This window comes from Scyliorhinus torazame, chromosome 3, assembly GCF_047496885.1.
Source record: "Scyliorhinus torazame isolate Kashiwa2021f chromosome 3, sScyTor2.1, whole genome shotgun sequence".
Taxonomy (NCBI): Eukaryota; Metazoa; Chordata; class Chondrichthyes; order Carcharhiniformes; family Scyliorhinidae; genus Scyliorhinus; species Scyliorhinus torazame.
This window is the reverse complement of record NC_092709.1, coordinates 49,033,294-49,054,555: the sequence shown is the minus strand read 5'-3', so window position 1 is coordinate 49,054,555 and position 21,262 is coordinate 49,033,294. Positions and strand designations below refer to the sequence as shown.

General features: G+C 52.6%; 1 protein-coding gene across 4 annotated transcripts in view; it reads left to right on the top strand.

Moving 5' to 3' along the window:
• The first annotated feature begins 221 nt into the window (after positions 1-221).
• Positions 222-21,262, top strand: part of inpp4b (inositol polyphosphate-4-phosphatase type II B) — a 1,315,761-nt gene continuing 1,294,720 nt past the window's right edge. For 3 of the 4 annotated variants that reach the window (XM_072495635.1, XM_072495634.1, XM_072495633.1), the window contains exon 1: positions 222-562. The gene's annotated coding sequence lies outside the window, so the exon portion shown is untranslated. The remainder of the gene's footprint in view (positions 563-21,262) is intronic. The other variant, XM_072495637.1, reaches the window with a different exon arrangement.

Sequence of the window (21,262 nt, the reverse complement as noted above, 5' to 3'; positions counted from 1 at the left end):
TTAAATTATAGCTTCTGGTAAAATGCGACATTGTGATATGTTTTTTAAAAAACAGAGGCCTTGGTAGAATAATATCTTTCGGACGGCTAACGCGGAAGGAGGGGAGGGTGATTGGGACTTGTGATTGGAAGAGGTGCTCGCTGGGCGGCCAAGCTGAGAGGCTGCTGAACAGGCTCCCCTGCAGCGTTCACCTGTGGCGGAGATCGCGCCGCAGGTGAGTCCGCGCGCCGGCATGTGACAGGTGTTCGCTGCTAATCGTGGCCCAGCCTCGGGTTCGTTGACTTCTCAAAGAGGTGGCTCCCGATTTGTTGACGGCTCTTCATTTTGGCGACGGAAACGAAACCACCAATTCCAACTTATTTCACTTCAATAAGTCATGCTGAGTGTGCGATATTCCTGAAAGTTTTGTTTTAACGACTGTCAGAGTTAACTAAATGTGCACACACCAACACGAGTGAATTCGCTTTTAGTTTTGGAGAAAGGCGGAACCCTCCAGTGTTAAAATCTGCTGAAATTTCCGATGGTTTTCGTCAGTGACGTGAGCTAAATTCCCTGACTAAATGTGAGTATTTGTTTTCGCAGTACATCTGAGGGGGGTTGTGTAAAGCACCAAGTGAAATTCCCCGAATACTTGCCGAGGGCTGTTGTGATTTAAGGCTGAAATAGAGGCAAAATATTACCGATGCTGGAAACCTGAAACAAAACTGTTTATTAAGAATGTTTTGTTTTAATTTTAACAGCCAGGTGGTAAGGTATGGGTGAATGGTGACAAGTCTAGAAGACACGTTCTTCTCGTATTTTACAGTATCATTTTTTCAATAGAACATGGGCTGTAAAATCTCGTTAATGTGCAAAGGTGTTTCTTTTATTTTGTGGAGTAGAAATGTGTGTGTGAGGCCATCAATATAGATTGCAACCAAGTTCTGATGGATTGCCTAAAGAAAGATTGGTTGCTGGATCAAGCTCTGGTATAAGAAGATGTAATACTTAGTTCAAATGCTTGAGGGCTGTTGCAGCGAGCAATGGTAAAACGAAATAGAAAAAGAAAATTGCATTTATATAGCACCTTTAATGTCGGAAAACTTCCCAAGGCGCTTCGCAGGGGCATAATCCGACAAATATTGATCGCAAGCAAAGGGAGAAGGCTAAACAGTGACTAAACTTGGTCAAAGGGAAACACATTGGGGAGGGTGTTCAAGGAAAGGAGACATCTGTCTTGAACCGGTTATTTCTCTGGCCTTGAGTGACATTTGATAAATTGGATTTAAAATTCTCTTTTGGTGAACCCAAACACCTGAATCATAAATGCATGTTAATTCAATCACAGCATCTGCAAAATGTCTCAGTATAACTCTGTCAGAGTGCAAGGGGGAAGCGGGGTGGGTCTACTTTTGACTATCCTACAGCCGAAGTTCAGACAGATAAGTGAATATCACTAACCATGGCAAACTCCAGTCAGTCAGACTGCTGAACTTTACAGGCACATCATTAGTTCAGTACAAAAGTTGCTGCCATTTTAATTGTATGTGGCGATGCCAGCGTTGGACTGGGGTGAGCACAGTAAGTAGTCTTACAACACCAGGTTAAAGTCCAACAGGTTTGTTTCGAATCACTAGCTTTCAGACCATGATACTGCGACAACGGATGAATGAACATTGCGCAACAATCGCCAGGCAGGAATGTTCCCTTCCAGTCGGGTAACACTTCAGCAGTCAAGGGCATTCAGCCTCTGCTCTCCAGGTAAGCGTTCTCCAAGGCAGCCTTCAGGACGCGCGACAATGCAAAATCGCCATTCAATGAGATCATAGCTGATCTTTGTGGACTCCGCTCCACTTTCCGGCCCGAACACCATAACCCTTAATCCCTTTATTCTTCAAAAAACTATCTATCTTTATCTTTAAAACATTTAATGAAGGAGCCTTTACTGCTTCGCTGGGCAAGGAATTCCATAGATTTGCAACCCTTTGGGTGAAGAAGTTCCTCCTAAACTCAGTCCTAAATCTACTTCCCCTTATTTTGAGGCTATGCCCCCTAGTTCTGCTTTCACCCACCAGTGGAAACAACCTCCACGCATCTATCCTATCTATTCCCTTCATAATTTTATATGTTTCTATAAGATCCCCCCCTCATCCTTCTAAATTCCAATGAGTACAGTCCCAGTCTACTCAACCTCTCCTCGTAATCCAACCCCTTCAGCTCTGGGATTAACCTAGTGAATCTCCTCTGCACACCCTCCAGTACGTCCTTTCACGAGTAAGGAGACCAAAACTAACACAATACTCCAGGTGTGGCCTCACTAACACCTTATACAATTGCAGCATGACCTCCCTAGTCTTAAACTCCATCCCTCTAGCAATGAAGGACAAAATTCTATTTGCCTTCTTAATCACCTGTTGCATCTGTAAACCAACTTTTTGCAACTCATGCACTAGCACACCCAGGTCAATCTGCACAGCAGCATGTTTTAATAATTTATCATTTAAATAATAATCCCTTTTGCTGTTATTCCTACCAAAATGGATAACCTCACATTTGTCAACATTGTATTCCATCTGCCAGACCCTAGTCCATTCACTTAGCCTATCCAAATCCCTCTGCAGACTTCCAGTATCCTCTGCACTTTTTGCTTTACCGCTTATCTTAGTGTCGTCTGCAAACTTGGACACATTGCCCTTGGTCCCCAACTCCAATTCATCTATGTAAAGTGAACAGTTGTGGGCCCAACACTGATCCCTGAGGGACACCACTAGCTACTGATTGCCAACCAGAGAAACACCCATTAATCCCCACTCTTTGCTTTCTATTAATTAACCAATCCTCTATCCATGCTACTACTTTCCCCTTAATGCCATGCATCTTTATCTTATGCAGCAACCTTTTGTGTGGCACCTTGTCAAAGGCTTTCTGGAAATCCAGATATACCACATCCATTGGCTCCCCGTTATCACGACCTGCCCTTTATGAACCCATGCTGCGTCTGCCCAATGGGACAATTTCCATCCAGATGCCTTGCTATTTCTTAGTGAAGACTGGGGAGAAGCACAGGATGGTCATTGACTACAGTCAGACCATCAACCGGTACACGCAGCCCGACGCGTACCCCCTCCCACACATCTGACATGGTCAATCAGATTGCGCAGTATCGAGTCTTCTCCACAGTAGACTTCAAGTCCGCCTATCACCAGCTCCCCATCCGCCCGGAGGACATCCAATAGACTGCCTTCGAAGCAGATGGCTGCCTCTATCATTTCCTTAGAGTTCCCTTCGGCATCACCAATGGGGTCTCGGTCTTCCAGTGAGAAATGGACCGAATGGTTGACCAGTACGGGCTGTGGGCCACGTTCCCGTATCCAGATAATGTCACCATCTGCGGCCACGATCAGCAGGACCACGGCGCAAACCCCCAAAAATCCTCCATATCCCCAAACTCCTTAACCTCCCCTACAATAAGGAGAAATGAGTGTTCCGCACCAACCTCTTAGCCATCCTTGGCTACGTAGTGGAAAATGGAGTCCTAGGGCCCGACCCCGACCGCATGCGCCCCCTCCTGGAACTCCCTCTCCCCGAAGGCCCTAAAAGGATGCCTGGGGTTTTTCTCGTATTATGTCCAGTGGGTCCCTAATTATGCAGACAAGGCCCGCCCACTAATCAAGTCCACAGTTTTTCCCTTGACAGCTGAGGCTCGCCAGGCCTCCAACCACATCAAGGCGGACATTGTCAAGGCCACGATGCACGAAGTCGACGAGACCCTCCCCTTCCAGGTGGAGAGCGCTGCATCGGACGTAGCTCTGGCTGCCACCCTCAACCAGGCAGGTAGACCCGTGGCTTTCTTTTGCCACACCCTCCGTTCCTCCACAATTCGGCACTCCTCTGTCGAAATGGAGGCCCAAGCCATTGTGGAAGCTGTGCGACATTGGCGGCATTACCTGGCCGGCAGGAGATTCGCTCTCCTCACTGACTAATGGTCAGTTGCCTTCATGTTTAACAATACACAGCGGGGCACGATCAAGAATGACAAGATCTTGAGGTGGAGGATCAAGCTCTCCACCTATAACTATGAGATCTTGTATCGCCCGGGGAAGCTCAATGAGCTCCCTGATGCCCTATCCCGCCGTACATGTGCCAGCGCACAAGTGGAGCGACTCCGGGCTCTCCACTATGACCTCTGCCACCTGGGGGTCACCTGGTTCTTCCCATTTTGTCAAGGCCCACAACCTGCCCTACTCGATTGAGGTCAGGACTGTCACCAGAGACTGCCAAGTCTGCGCAGAGTGCAAGCCGCACTTCTACCGGTCAGATAGAGCGCATCTGGTGAAGGCCTCCCGCCCCTTTGAGCGCCTCAGCATGGACTTCAAAGGGCCCCTCCACTCCACTGACCGCAACATGTACTTCCTCAATGCAATTGATGAGTACTCCCGCTTCCCTTTCGCCATCCCATGCCCTGACATGACTTCTGCCACGGTCATCAAAGCCCTGCACAGCATCTTCACTCTGTCCGTTTTCCCCACCTGCATCCACAGCGATCGGGGTTCCTCCTTCATGAGAGATGAGTTGCGTCAGTTCCTGCTCAGCAAGGGCATCGCCTCGAGCAGGACGACCAGCTACAATCCCCGGGCAAACAGGCAGGTGGAGAGGGAGAATGGGACGGTCTGGAAGGCCGTCCTGCTGGCCCTTCGGTCTAGAAATCTCCAGTCTCCCGCCGGCAGGAGGTCCTCCCCGACGCACTCCACTCCATCCGATCGCTCCTGTGTACCGCTACTAATGAGACCCCTCATGAACGTGTGTTTACCTTCCCTAAGAAGTCCACCTCCAGGGTCTCGCTCCCAACATGGCTGACAGTTCCTGGACCCGTCGTCCTCCGGAAGCATGTGCAGAGCCATAAATCTGATCCTTTGGTTGAGAAAGTCCACCTCCTCCATGCAAACCCGCAGTACGCCTACGTGGCACACCCTGACGGGTGACAGGACACAGTCTCCCTCCGGGACCTGGCACCTGCTGGGTCCCCACCCACAACCCCCGGCCTCATACCGCTCACCCCCCCCCCCCCCCCCCCCGGTTGCCTCATTCACCCCTATGCCACCCACCTTCCCACCAGCGAACCTCACCGCAGGCCCCCCTCCAGCAGGATCTGTCCCCCCACTGGATCCACTAAGGGATGATGAACAAGAGGACAACATGCTCCCGGAATCGCAGGTGACTACGTCGATGCCCACATGACCACCAGGACCGAGGTGATCGCAGCGGAGGGTCAGAGCCCCCGACAGACTCAATCTGTAATGTTTTTCTTCACCTCCGCCGGACTCTTTTGTAAACAGGGGGTGAATGTGGTAAACGCCACTAGTAACACTTTGCATGTATTACGGTACTGCCCCTGTATTACAGGTACCACAGTAAATTCCAGCCTGCTGGCTCCTCCCAGCAGGCGGCGTATAAAAGTGTGTGCTCCTCTGCGCTGCTCCCATTCTGGTTCCAGCTGCAGGAGGCACAACATCTTGTGCAATAAAGCCTCGATTGTTTCACAATTCTTCCCTCGTGGTAATTGATGGTACATCAGTCTGACTGAACCAGACTAGCTCTTAGCCACGTGCTGGAGGTGTGGTACTGTACATACACCCTGACTCATTCTGTAGATGTTCATCAGTGGAAAGAGCCGGAGTGTGAGTGCCTCGTGCCTTTTATAGTGAGATACCACCCCTGAGTGTCCTGCCTGCTCATTGGTCATGTCCTGTTCTGTGTTCGTTAGCTTCCTGTCTGTATATCATTATCTGCATATCATGACATTCCCCACCATCAACTTTCTGGAGGTCCACATTAACCAGAAACCTCCTCGATCAGCCATAAATATTGCAGCTACAAGGTTAGGTCAGTGGCTGGGAATTCTGGAGTAGGTAACTTTGTACCTTGAGTCCGTGAAGGCTTTCAATGACCTCAATGGCATAAGTCAGGGGTGTGTTGTGATACTCTCCACTTGCCTGGATGATTCCAGCTCCTCTCCACTTGCCTGGATGATTCCAGCTCCTCTCCACTTGCCTGGATGATTCCAGCTCCTCTCCACTTGCCTGGATGATTCCAGCTCCTCTCCACTTGCCTGGATGATTCCAGCTCCTCTCCACTTGCCTGGATGATTCCAGCTCCTCTCCACTTGCCTGGATGATTCCAGCTCCTCTCCACTTGCCTGGATGATTCAGCTCCTCTCCACTTGCCTGGATGATTCCAGCTCCTCTCCACTTGCCTGGATGATTCCAGCTCCTCTCCACTTGCCTGGATGATTCCAGCTCCTCTCCACTTGCCTGGATGATTCCAGCTCCTCTCCACTTGCCTGGATGATTCCAGCTCCTCTCCACTTGCCTGGATGATTCCAGCTCCTCTCCACTTGCCTGGATGATTCCAGCTCCTCTCCACTTGCCTGGATGATTCCAGCTCCTCTCCACTTGCCTGGATGATTCCAGCTCCTCTCCACTTGCCTGGATGATTCCAGCTCCTCTCCACTTGCCTGGATGATTCCAGCTCCTCTCCACTTGCCTGGATGATTCCAGCTCCTCTCCACTTGCCTGGATGATTCCAGCTCCTCTCCACTTGCCTGGATGATTCCAGCTCCTCTCCACTTGCCTGGATGATTCCAGCTCCTCTCCACTTGCCTGGATGATTCCAGCTCCTCTCCACTTGCCTGGATGATTCCAGCTCCTCTCCACTTGCCTGGATGATTCCAGCTCCTCTCCACTTGCCTGGATGATTCCAGCTCCTCTCCACTTGCCTGGATGATTCCAGCTCCTCTCCACTTGCCTGGATGATTCCAGCTCCTCTCCACTTGCCTGGATGATTCCAGCTCCTCTCCACTTGCCTGGATGATTCCAGCTCCTCTCCACTTGCCTGGATGATTCCAGCTCCTCTCCACTTGCCTGGATGATTCCAGCTCCTCTCCACTTGCCTGGATGATTCCAGCTCCTCTCCACTTGCCTGGATGATTCCAGCTCCTCTCCACTTGCCTGGATGATTCCAGCTCCTCTCCACTTGCCTGGATGATTCCAGCTCCTCTCCACTTGCCTGGATGATTCCAGCTCCTCTCCACTTGCCTGGATGATTCCAGCTCCTCTCCACTTGCCTGGATGATTCCAGCTCCTCTCCACTTGCCTGGATGATTCCAGCTCCTCTCCACTTGCCTGGATGATTCCAGCTCCTCTCCACTTGCCTGGATGATTCCAGCTCCTCTCCACTTGCCTGGATGATTCCAGCTCCTCTCCACTTGCCTGGATGATTCCAGCTCCTCTCCACTTGCCTGGATGATTCCAGCTCCTCTCCACTTGCCTGGATGATTCCAGCTCCTCTCCACTTGCCTGGATGATTCCAGCTCCTCTCCACTTGCCTGGATGATTCCAGCTCCTCTCCACTTGCCTGGATGATTCCAGCTCCTCTCCACTTGCCTGGATGATTCCAGCTCCTCTCCACTTGCCTGGATGATTCCAGCTCCTCTCCACTTGCCTGGATGATTCCAGCTCCTCTCCACTTGCCTGGATGATTCCAGCTCCTCTCCACTTGCCTGGATGATTCCAGCTCCTCTCCACTTGCCTGGATGATTCCAGCTCCTCTCCACTTGCCTGGATGATTCCAGCTCCTCTCCACTTGCCTGGATGATTCCAGCTCCTCTCCACTTGCCTGGATGATTCCAGCTCCTCTCCACTTGCCTGGATGATTCCAGCTCCTCTCCACTTGCCTGGATGATTCCAGCTCCTCTCCACTTGCCTGGATGATTCCAGCTCCTCTCCACTTGCCTGGATGATTCCAGCTCCTCTCCACTTGCCTGGATGATTCCAGCTCCTCTCCACTTGCCTGGATGATTCCAGCTCCTCTCCACTTGCCTGGATGATTCCAGCTCCTCTCCACTTGCCTGGATGATTCCAGCTCCTCTCCACTTGCCTGGATGATTCCAGCTCCTCTCCACTTGCCTGGATGATTCCAGCTCCTCTCCACTTGCCTGGATGATTCCAGCTCCTCTCCACTTGCCTGGATGATTCCAGCTCCTCTCCACTTGCCTGGATGATTCCAGCTCCTCTCCACTTGCCTGGATGATTCCAGCTCCTCTCCACTTGCCTGGATGATTCCAGCTCCTCTCCACTTGCCTGGATGATTCCAGCTCCTCTCCACTTGCCTGGATGATTCCAGCTCCTCTCCACTTGCCTGGATGATTCCAGCTCCTCGCCACTTGCCTGGATGATTCCAGCTCCTCGCCACTTGCCTGGATGATTCCAGCTCCTCGCCACTTGCCTGGATGATTCCAGCTCCTCGCCACTTGCCTGGATGATTCCAGCTCCTCGCCACTTGCCTGGAGATTCCAGCTCCTCGCCACTTGCCTGGATGATTCCAGCTCCTCGCCACTTGCCTGGATGATTCCAGCTCCTCGCCACTTGCCTGGATGATTCCAGCTCCTCGCCACTTGCCTGGATGATTCCAGCTCCTCGCCACTTGCCTGGATGATTCCAGCTCCTCGCCACTTGCCTGGATGATTCCAGCTCCTCGCCACTTGCCTGGATGATTCCAGCTCCTCGCCACTTGCCTGGATGATTCCAGCTCCTCGCCACTTGCCTGGATGATTCCAGCTCCTCGCCACTTGCCTGGATGATTCAGCTCCTCGCCACTTGCCTGGATGATTCCAGCTCCTCGCCACTTGCCTGGATGATTCCAGCTCCTCGCCACTTGCCTGGATGATTCCAGCTCCTCGCCACTTGCCTGGATGATTCCAGCTCCTCGCCACTTGCCTGGATGATTCCAGCTCCTCGCCACTTGCCTGGATGATTCCAGCTCCTCGCCACTTGCCTGGATGATTCCAGCTCCTCGCCACTTGCCTGGATGATTCCAGCTCCTCGCCACTTGCCTGGATGATTCCAGCTCCTCGCCACTTGCCCTGGATGATTCCAGCTCCTCGCCACTTGCCTGGATGATTCCAGCTCCTCGCCACTTGCCTGGATGATTCCAGCTCCTCGCCACTTGCCTGGATGATTCCAGCTCCTCGCCACTTGCCTGGATGATTCCAGCTCCTCGCCACTTGCCTGGATGATTCCAGCTCCTCGCCACTTGCCTGGATGATTCCAGCTCCTCGCCACTTGCCTGATGATTCCAGCTCCTCGCCACTTGCCTGGATGATTCCAGCTCCTCGCCACTTGCCTGGATGATTCCAGCTCCTCGCCACTTGCCTGGATGATTCCAGCTCCTCGCCACTTGCCTGGATGATTCCAGCTCCTCGCCACTTGCCTGGATGATTCCAGCTCCTCGCCACTTGCCTGGATGATTCCAGCTCCTCGCCACTTGCCTGGATGATTCCAGCTCCTCGCCACTTGCCTGGATGATTCCAGCTCCTCGCCACTTGCCTGGATGATTCCAGCTCCTCGCCACTTGCCTGGATGATTCCAGCTCCTCGCCACTTGCCTGGATGATTCCAGCTCCTCGCCACTTGCCTGGATGATTCCAGCTCCTCGCCACTTGCCTGGATGATTCCAGCTCCTCGCCACTTGCCTGGATGATTCCAGCTCCTCGCCACTTGCCTGGATGATTCCAGCTCCTCGCCACTTGCCTGGATGATTCCAGCTCCTCGCCACTTGCCTGGATGATTCCAGCTCCTCGCCACTTGCCTGGATGATTCCAGCTCCTCGCCACTTGCCTGGATGATTCCAGCTCCTCGCCACTTGCCTGGATGATTCCAGCTCCTCGCCACTTGCCTGGATGATTCCAGCTCCTCGCCACTTGCCTGGATGATTCCAGCTCCTCGCCACTTGCCTGGATGATTCCAGCTCCTCGCCACTTGCCTGGATGATTCCAGCTCCTCGCCACTTGCCTGGATGATTCCAGCTCCTCGCCACTTGCCTGGATGATTCCAGCTCCTCGCCACTTGCCTGGATGATTCCAGCTCCTCGCCACTTGCCTGGATGATTCCAGCTCCTCGCCACTTGCCTGGATGATTCCAGCTCCTCGCCACTTGCCTGGATGATTCCAGCTCCTCGCCACTTGCCTGGATGATTCCAGCTCCTCGCCACTTGCCTGGATGATTCCAGCTCCTCGCCACTTGCCTGGATGATTCCAGCTCCTCGCCACTTGCCTGGATGATTCCAGCTCCTCGCCACTTGCCTGGATGATTCCAGCTCCTCGCCACTTGCCTGGATGATTCCAGCTCCTCGCCACTTGCCTGGATGATTCCAGCTCCTCGCCACTTGCCTGGATGATTCCAGCTCCTCGCCACTTGCCTGGATGATTCCAGCTCCTCGCCACTTGCCTGGATGATTCCAGCTCCTCGCCACTTGCCTGGATGATTCCAGCTCCTCGCCACTTGCCTGGATGATTCCAGCTCCTCGCCACTTGCCTGGATGATTCCAGCTCCTCGCCACTTGCCTGGATGATTCCAGCTCCTCGCCACTTGCCTGGATGATTCCAGCTCCTCGCCACTTGCCTGGATGATTCCAGCTCCTCGCCACTTGCCTGGATGATTCCAGCTCCTCGCCACTTGCCTGGATGATTCCAGCTCCTCGCCACTTGCCTGGATGATTCCAGCTCCTCGCCACTTGCCTGGATGATTCCAGCTCCTCGCCACTTGCCTGGATGATTCCAGCTCCTCGCCACTTGCCTGGATGATTCCAGCTCCTCGCCACTTGCCTGGATGATTCCAGCTCCTCGCCACTTGCCTGGATGATTCCAGCTCCTCGCCACTTGCCTGGATGATTCCAGCTCCTCGCCACTTGCCTGGATGATTCCAGCTCCTCGCCACTTGCCTGGATGATTCCAGCTCCTCGCCACTTGCCTGGATGATTCCAGCTCCTCGCCACTTGCCTGGATGATTCCAGCTCCTCGCCACTTGCTGGATGATTCCAGCTCCTCGCCACTTGCCTGGATGATTCCAGCTCCTCGCCACTTGCCTGGATGATTCCAGCTCCTCGCCACTTGCCTGGATGATTCCAGCTCCTCGCCACTTGCCTGGATGATTCCAGCTCCTCGCCACTTGCCTGGATGATTCCAGCTCCTCGCCACTTGCCTGGATGATTCCAGCTCCTCGCCACTTGCCTGGATGATTCCAGCTCCTCGCCACTTGCCTGGATGATTCCAGCTCCTCGCCACTTGCCTGGATGATTCCAGCTCCTCGCCTCTTGCCTGGATGATTCCAGCTCCTCGCCTCTTGCCTGGATGATTCCAGCTCCTCGCCACTTGCCTGGATGATTCCAGCTCCTCGCCACTTGCCTGGATGATTCCAGCTCCTCGCCACTTGCCTGGATGATTCCAGCTCCTCGCCACTTGCCTGGATGATTCCAGCTCCTCGCCACTTGCCTGGATGATTCCAGCTCCTCGCCACTTGCCTGGATGATTCCAGCTCCTCGCCACTTGCCTGGATGATTCCAGCTCCTCGCCACTTGCCTGGATGATTCCAGCTCCTCGCCACTTGCCTGGATGATTCCAGCTCCTCGCCACTTGCCTGGATGATTCCAGCTCCTCGCCACTTGCCTGGATGATTCCAGCTCCTCGCCACTTGCCTGGATGATTCCAGCTCCTCGCCACTTGCCTGGATGATTCCAGCTCCTCGCCACTTGCCTGGATGATTCCAGCTCCTCGCCACTTGCCTGGATGATTCCAGCTCCTCGCCACTTGCCTGGATGATTCCAGCTCCTCGCCACTTGCCTGGATGATTCCAGCTCCTCGCCACTTGCCTGGATGATTCCAGCTCCTCGCCACTTGCCTGGATGATTCCAGCTCCTCGCCACTTGCCTGGATGATTCCAGCTCCTCGCCACTTGCCTGGATGATTCCAGCTCCTCGCCACTTGCCTGGATGATTCCAGCTCCTCGCCACTTGCCTGGATGATTCCAGCTCCTCGCCACTTGCCTGGATGATTCCAGCTCCTCGCCACTTGCCTGGATGATTCCAGCTCCTCGCCACTTGCCTGGATGATTCCAGCTCCTCGCCACTTGCCTGGATGATTCCAGCTCCTCGCCACTTGCCTGGATGATTCCAGCTCCTCGCCACTTGCCTGGATGATTCCAGCTCCTCGCCACTTGCCTGGATGATTCCAGCTCCTCGCCACTTGCCTGGATGATTCCAGCTCCTCGCCACTTGCCTGGATGATTCCAGCTCCTCGCCACTTGCCTGGATGATTCCAGCTCCTCGCCACTTGCCTGGATGATTCCAGCTCCTCGCCACTTGCCTGGATGATTCCAGCTCCTCGCCACTTGCCTGGATGATTCCAGCTCCTCGCCACTTGCCTGGATGATTCCAGCTCCTCGCCACTTGCCTGGATGATTCCAGCTCCTCGCCACTTGCCTGGATGATTCCAGCTCCTCGCCACTTGCCTGGATGATTCCAGCTCCTCGCCACTTGCCTGGATGATTCCAGCTCCTCGCCACTTGCCTGGATGATTCCAGCTCCTCGCCACTTGCCTGGATGATTCCAGCTCCTCGCACTTGCCTGGATGATTCCAGCTCCTCGCCACTTGCCTGGATGATTCCAGCTCCTCGCCACTTGCCTGGATGATTCCAGCTCCTCGCCACTTGCCTGGATGATTCCAGCTCCTCGCCACTTGCCTGGATGATTCCAGCTCCTCGCCACTTGCCTGGATGATTCCAGCTCCTCGCCACTTGCCTGGATGATTCCAGCTCCTCGCCACTTGCCTGGATGATTCCAGCTCCTCGCCACTTGCCTGGATGATTCCAGCTCCTCGCCACTTGCCTGGATGATTCCAGCTCCTCTCCACTTGCCTGGATGATTCCAGCTCCTCTCCACTTGCCTGGATGATTCCAGCTCCTCTCCACTTGCCTGGATGATTCCAGCTCCTCTCCACTTGCCTGGATGATTCCAGCTCCTCTCCACTTGCCTGGATGATTCAGCTCCTCTCCACTTGCCTGGATGATTCCAGCTCCTCGCCACTTGCCTGGATGATTCCAGCTCCTCGCCACTTGCTGGATGATTCCAGCTCCTCGCCACTTGCCTGGATGATTCCAGCTCCTCGCCACTTGCCTGGATGATTCCAGCTCCTCGCCACTTGCCTGGATGATTCCAGCTCCTCGCCACTTGCCTGGATGATTCCAGCTCCTCGCCACTTGCCTGGATGATTCCAGCTCCTCGCCACTTGCCTGGATGATTCCAGCTCCTCGCCACTTGCCTGGATGATTCCAGCTCCTCGCCACTTGCCTGGATGATTCCAGCTCCTCGCCACTTGCCTGGATGATTCCAGCTCCTCGCCACTTGCCTGGATGATTCCAGCTCCTCGCCACTTGCCTGGATGATTCCAGCTCCTCGCCACTTGCCTGGATGATTCCAGCTCCTCGCCACTTGCCTGGATGATTCCAGCTCCTCGCCACTTGCCTGGATGATTCCAGCTCCTCGCCACTTGCCTGGATGATTCCAGCTCCTCGCCACTTGCCTGGATGATTCCAGCTCCTCGCCACTTGCCTGGATGATTCCAGCTCCTCGCCACTTGCCTGGATGATTCCAGCTCCTCGCCACTTGCCTGGATGATTCCAGCTCCTCGCCACTTGCCTGGATGATTCCAGCTCCTCGCCACTTGCCTGGATGATTCCAGCTCCTCGCCACTTGCCTGGATGATTCCAGCTCCTCGCCACTTGCCTGGATGATTCCAGCTCCTCGCCACTTGCCTGGATGATTCCAGCTCCTCGCCACTTGCCTGGATGATTCCAGCTCCTCGCCACTTGCCTGGATGATTCCAGCTCCTCGCCACTTGCCTGGATGATTCCAGCTCCTCGCCACTTGCCTGGATGATTCCAGCTCCTCGCCACTTGCCTGGATGATTCCAGCTCCTCGCCACTTGCCTGGATGATTCCAGCTCCTCGCCACTTGCCTGGATGATTCCAGCTCCTCGCCACTTGCCTGGATGATTCCAGCTCCTCGCCACTTGCCTGGATGATTCCAGCTCCTCGCCACTTGCCTGGATGATTCCAGCTCCTCGCCACTTGCCTGGATGATTCCAGCTCCTCGCCACTTGCCTGGATGATTCCAGCTCCTCGCCACTTGCCTGGATGATTCCAGCTCCTCGCCACTTGCCTGGATGATTCCAGCTCCTCGCCACTTGCCTGGATGATTCCAGCTCCTCGCCACTTGCCTGGATGATTCCAGCTCCTCGCCACTTGCCTGGATGATTCCAGCTCCTCGCCACTTGCCTGGATGATTCCAGCTCCTCGCCACTTGCCTGGATGATTCCAGCTCCTCGCCACTTGCCTGGATGATTCCAGCTCCTCGCCACTTGCCTGGATGATTCCAGCTCCTCGCCACTTGCCTGGATGATTCCAGCTCCTCGCCACTTGCCTGGATGATTCCAGCTCCTCGCCACTTGCCTGGATGATTCCAGCTCCTCGCCACTTGCCTGGATGATTCCAGCTCCTCGCCACTTGCCTGGATGATTCCAGCTCCTCGCCACTTGCCTGGATGATTCCAGCTCCTCGCCACTTGCCTGGATGATTCCAGCTCCTCGCCACTTGCCTGGATGATTCCAGCTCCTCGCCACTTGCCTGGATGATTCCAGCTCCTCGCCACTTGCCTGGATGATTCCAGCTCCTCGCCACTTGCCTGGATGATTCCAGCTCCTCGCCACTTGCCTGGATGATTCCAGCTCCTCGCCACTTGCCTGGATGATTCCAGCTCCTCGCCACTTGCCTGGATGATTCAGCTCCTCGCCACTTGCCTGGATGATTCCAGCTCCTCGCCACTTGCCTGGATGATTCCAGCTCCTCGCCACTTGCCTGGATGATTCCAGCTCCTCGCCACTTGCCTGGATGATTCCAGCTCCTCGCCACTTGCCTGGATGATTCCAGCTCCTCGCCACTTGCTGGATGATTCCAGCTCCTCGCCACTTGCCTGGATGATTCCAGCTCCTCGCCACTTGCCTGGATGATTCCAGCTCCTCGCCACTTGCCTGGATGATTCCAGCTCCTCGCCACTTGCCTGGATGATTCCAGCTCCTCGCCACTTGCCTGGATGATTCCAGCTCCTCGCCACTTGCCTGGATGATTCCAGCTCCTCGCCACTTGCCTGGATGATTCCAGCTCCTCGCCACTTGCCTGGATGATTCCAGCTCCTCGCCACTTGCCTGGATGATTCCAGCTCCTCGCCACTTGCCTGGATGATTCCAGCTCCTCGCCACTTGCCTGGATGATTCCAGCTCCTCGCCACTTGCCTGGATGATTCCAGCTCCTCGCCACTTGCCTGGATGATTCCAGCTCCTCGCCACTTGCCTGGATGATTCCAGCTCCTCGCCACTTGCCTGGATGATTCCAGCTCCTCGCCACTTGCCTGGATGATTCCAGCTCCTCGCCACTTGCCTGGATGATTCCAGCTCCTACCCACTTGCCTGGATGATTCCAGCTCTACCCACTTGCCTGGATGATTCCAGCTCCTACAACACAATAAGCTTGACACTATCCAGGATAAAGCAGGCTGCTTGAATTACATTTCTTTCCCCTCCCAGTGATACAATGGCAACCATGTGTGTCATCAACAAGATGCACTATAGCAACTTAATAAGGCTGGTTCAACAGCACCTCCCTGATTTGTGATCTCTATTGCTAAAAATGATGTTTGGAGTGTTGGCGCACATTATTTTAACTTTGAACAATATCATTATTCCTTCATGTCAAAATCATGGAATGCCATCTCAAACAGGACTATGGTGTCAACCTGTCGTGGAAATTATAATAAATAAAAATTCTTCGACTTTCGATTCAGGAAATTTTATTTGACAGAAATATTTGCGGAGAGGGCCGTGGTCTGGCTATATACTATTCCACAGTACTCTGAGATTAGACCGAAGGAAGCATATCTTTATAGTCTGAAATAACAGCTCTAGAAGTAAACAGCCATGTTTATGTTAAATAAACTTTGGAAAGAATGTAAAATGAAATACGTAGTACTTATGTACTTGCCCTTGGCTAAAAACAACTCGAGTACGCATTTTGTTGTCCTTCAGAAGAATAACTTGTTATCATAATAAGGCCGAGTCCAAAATACTAAGCAGTATTTTGTTTACGTTACCTGACCTACTTATTTTCATTCAAAAGCAGTGCAGCCGAACAGGCGCCGGAATGTGGCGACTAGGGGCTTTTCACAGTAACTTCATTTGAAGCCTACTTGTGACGATAAGCGATTTTCATTTCATTTCATTAAAATATAGTCAAGCATTCCCAGCATGCTTCTAAGTGGGCAACTCATTAACTTCCCTTCCAAACAATCGCTACCCGGTTCAATAAAGTGGCACATCACCTCGAGCACTATAAATGCTGGCCCTGCCGGTGATCATAGAATCCCTACGGTGCAGAAGGAGGCCATTCAGCTTTTGTTACGGGCATAGGGTCGGCGTACATCTGCCAGCGCCTCTTAGAAGGGGGTACGCTCGACCTCGCAGCGATCACGAAACTCGCGACCTCACTAACGGTAATCTCCCGTAATGTACAAGCGTACACCCCGACTGCACGGCGCCCCCCTCCTGGACATCGTGAACCCCACCAGCGATGGCCCCAAGCCTGCGCTGCACGGCAGCCAACCAACCCCGGGGGGGCCCCAAGTGCTACTTCTGCGGGCAGACAAAGCACCCCCGGCAACGCTGCCCGGCGCGGAGCGCAATCTGCAAGGCCTGCGGGAAGAAAGGACATTTCGCTGCGGTGTGCCAAGCCCGGTCGATCGCCGCTGTAACCAGCCCCATTGTTTCTACACCCCCCCCCCCCCCCCCACGTGCGACCCGTGGGCGCCGCCATTTTCGTCCCCACAACCCATGGGTGCCGCCATCTTCCTTGCTTCAGAATACGTGCGGCCCGTGGGCTCTGCTATCCCCCCCCCCCCCCCCATCAGACCTCGTGCGGCCTGTGGGCGCTGCCATCTCCGGTGCCATTTTGGACGGCACCTCAGGACCCCTGCTTGTCAGGCACCTCATTGGCCGCTCGTCGCCCGCAACAGCCGCCAACCAGCCCCGGGCCCACCAACACCAGCCGCAGCTCAACTCCATCACGCTTGACCAGTCTCGGCCACACAACCTCACAACCGCGACAACCATGGTGAAGGTCGATGGCCACGACACCTTGCCTTCTCGACTCCAGGAGCATGGAGAGCTTCATCCACCCCGATACGGTAAGGCATTGCTCCCTCGCGGTGCACCCCATTACCCAACAAATCTCCCTGGCCTCCGGATCCCACTCCGTGGAGATCCAGGGGTACTGCACCGCACCCTCACCGTCCTGGGCGTAGAGTTCAGCATGGCTATGTGGTGCAAAATGGAGTTCTAGGGCCCAGCCCCGATCGCATGCGCCCCCTCCGGGAACTCTCCCTCCCCCACTGCCCCAAGGCCCTCAAACGATGCCTGGGGTTCTTCTCATACTATGCCCAGTGGGTCCTGAACTATGCGGACAAGGCCCGCCCACTCATTCACTCCACAGTTTTCCCCCTGACGGTTGAGGTTCACCAGGCCTTCAACCGTATCAAGGCCGACATCGCCAAGGCCGTGATGCACGTGGTCGACGAGACCCTTCCCTTTCAAGTCGAGAGTGATGCTCTGGCCGTCACCCTCAACCAGGCAGGCAGACCCGTGGCATTCTTTTCCCGCACCCTCCATGCCTCCAAAATCGGCACTCCTTGGTCGAAAAGGAGGCCCAAGCCATCGTTGAAGCTGTGCGACATTGGAGGATGTAGTGATCTGTACATACATCTGCGCACACACCAGGGACTGCAGACAGATTGTTGCTGATTTTGCCTTAGTTTAATTGCTCTGTTTATCTTTATGATACCGCCACGTGGTTCAAGTCCGAGTAATGATCAATAATCCAATACACCGATTAGTAAGATTTAAATCAAAGCACATTTATTATACACAGTAATCACTACTCGTGCATAAATTCTACGTCTAAGCTACTTCTACAACTAACAGGCCTATACTTAACTTGAAACTGGCCCACCAGGTCAGGGAAACAAATGGCCTTTCGTTCGGGTTCTGAGCCTGCGGGATTCGAAGTTGGTACAGATTGATAGCTAGGAGCGCTTCTCTCGTAGCAAGCGTTGAAGTAAGAATTACAGGTTCGATCGGCTGCTGAAGAGTGACGAGAGCTGGAAGAGAGAGCGACTTGAACTTGGGGCTCAATTCTTGTAGTCCCCAGGGGCTTCCCGCCTTGCGGGGCGGCCCCTGTACCTCGTCCCAAGTGATTGAACTTTGTCCCAATCACTTGGTTCGATTTTCTCTAATGCTGGAGCGGTTCCCTGATCGATGGGCGGTCTTGAGGTGGTCGTTCACCTCCCTTTGCGTAGGCTTCTGCTGGCGCCAAGAGTCTGGTTTTGCTTTGTGTGTCTAAATGTTGCTTATTGTTCCCGGGATTGCTCATTAGTATGCAGATGGCTGGTGTGTTGTTATGCTGATGGTTGCTGGTATCGATCTTATCTGGCCTTTCCAGAGGTAAATACACAGCCAGCCTGCAGCTGCTCGTTTTTGTCCTGTTGGCTGACTTTCCCATCAGCATTTGCCGTTCGCCATTTTGAATCGGGAGTTGGCCATTTTAAGTGGCTACAGATGTAACAGCCACAGCATCACGAGAGGGCATCAGAGATGGGTATAAAAGGTCCAGCCCAAGGTAGGATCCGCCTCTTTTTCAGAAGCACTGGGTTGGGAGCAGCAGCAGCAGACAGAGACAGCTCAGCATAGGCAGCTTACCTTAGCTTCACTGGTCATGCGTCTTGACTGTATTTCATCTAGTTAAGCTCTGGAAACAGAACAAACCTACCGAATAAAGTATTTGTGTTAACTGGAAGTCTACAATCTTTATTCAGACTTGGAGAATAATATATGATACCAGGAGTGATTTCAGAAAGCTAGCTAGACATCAGCAAGAGAAGAAAAACTTAAACCAGATATTCGACTGTGGAAGACTTCGCAGCAAATGGATCCTCGACGACTAACTGATTCGATGGAACTTGTTGGAACTCCATGGCAGCTGGAAACAACCGGTAATTTAAGTTTTATAACTGGAAAATGTTTGAACAGATGTTCCAAATATTTATCACAGCTAATGATTTAAGCCATGCCTCTGATGCAATGCAAATAGCCCTACTTCTCTCAACAGGAGGGCATGGAGCTAGAGAAATCTATAATTACTTCGAAGATGAAGACAAATCCAAAGTATAAATCACACTCAAAAAATTTGCTAAATGCTGCAACAGTCAGGCTGGTGAGATGCTGGAAAGATTTAACTCTGGTCAGAGAAACGGAGGGCCCATCTCTGATTTTACAAATCTCAAGTTAATACCACTAGGCTGTGATTATGCTGGTTTCCGAGACACTGTGATAATGCATCAATTAATTTCTGGACTATCTGATAGAAATTTGAGGGAAGAACTATTACAAAAACGCATCTAACTCTAGAAATCGCTAGACAAAAATGCCTTGCTCATGAACAAAAACAAAATCAATACTGTCAGTCGTTACAAACACCGAATCAGTGTCTAGAAAAGAAAATAGGAAAAAACGGCGCCAAAACTTACCATGAGGCAGAGACAGGATTGAAGGAAGTTCTGAGCGGCAGCCACCTTGAGGAAGGAGCCGCACATGCGCAGTTGTGCCAAGAGCGCATAGTAAGGGAAACTCTAATTGCACAAGCGTAATCGAGTCCGGCACATGACGTCACTAGTGTCATGACGTCAGATGACCAGGACCACGCACACTTAAAAGGGAAATGCACGAAAATGAACAAAAATAAATTTAAAGCTGCAACACCCAATTTCTTGCCTCAAAAGACAGAACAATGCCCGAACTTACACCTGCAGTTAAAATAACTTTCACAACACCCTGGAACAAGCAGTTAGCACCGCCCTAGAAGATGATATGGTCCTTATAGACTACGACTCAGACAAAGATTCATCTTGGGAGATGGCTACCCCAGTACCGAATCCAAACTGCAACTAGAGGTGTTGTACCGTGAAGACCCCGACGATGAGTTCTTCGGAATGGGGAATCTTTAGCCCAGCATATATGACATCCCGACATGTGAGTGCAGGATTATGCTGCGGCCTGATGCCAAGAAACAGTGGTCCACGCACCACGAAGGGTCCCAGCCTCCACACACTAAGATGATTTGTTCATTGAACATGAAGAGAGCGATCACAACTCCGAAACAAAGTGATGATTTGTCCATCGAACAATACACACAATACTGCTCAGACATTGCTGAGTTATTCGGAGATCCTGATCACAGCATCAGCAACACGGTTGAACAGTTCAATACGACTCTTCTCATGGTAGATGAATCGACTCTTCTCATGGTAGATGAATTCAACACCATGATGCCATGGCAGATCGTCGATACATTGGATGACAGCAATACCCAAGATTAAGACGACTCCACACGGAGAGCACAGAACGACTCTGCAGCGAGAACACTGCACGACTCCACAAAGACAGCGATGACAGACTCCACAAAGAGAGTGACGCAAGCCTCCACAGACAGCTCGGTGACAGACTCAAAGATGGAAGCAAGCAAACACTCCATAGCGAATGCCATGCATGTACAAGACCTAGAAGATCTATTGAGCTTAATTGAGCCACCAGAAGAAGACACTGAATGTCTACCCACTATATGTGAGACAAGTGTCGAAGAAATCACAATTCCCATACAGGATGTGCAGGCTCACAGCAAGACTGACATATCTTCAGCTCGTCTGCACAGAAGCACTCAATCATCAAAGGACGGCCACCCATGAGTTCAGAGAGACCATGTCAATTGAAATCTTGAAGATTTTGACTCCAGACAAGGAGCACCACAACCCACAACAAAATGAAATTGTGAAGGTTTTGCCTCCAGAAAAGGAGCACCTAGAAGTCAATGGTGATTCAAGTGAACCAGAAATGACTCTAAGAGGAGTTCCAAGTAAGCAAAGAAGAGGAATCTAATCCACCACAAATGACTGGTGTCACCAACATCAGATCATTCTCTCAATTCTCAAGAAGATACGCTCAATGTAGCAGAGACCACAAAGGACATGGACACCAATAACTGTGACAATGACTCAAATCATCCACATGGCACACTCATTGAGCGCAACAAGGCCAACAAATACTGCTCAAAGCACATCAGAAACAAGAACAGCAACAGCAACAACAAAAGCAACATGCAGTGCAACAACGACAAAAACAACAAGAAGCATCCCAGAAACAACAAGCATGACAAGAAAAAGAGCAAGAATAAAAGCGAAAACAACGAAAACAGAATCCAAAAGAACGACAACGACCTGTACAACATGGTACAACTCTGCAT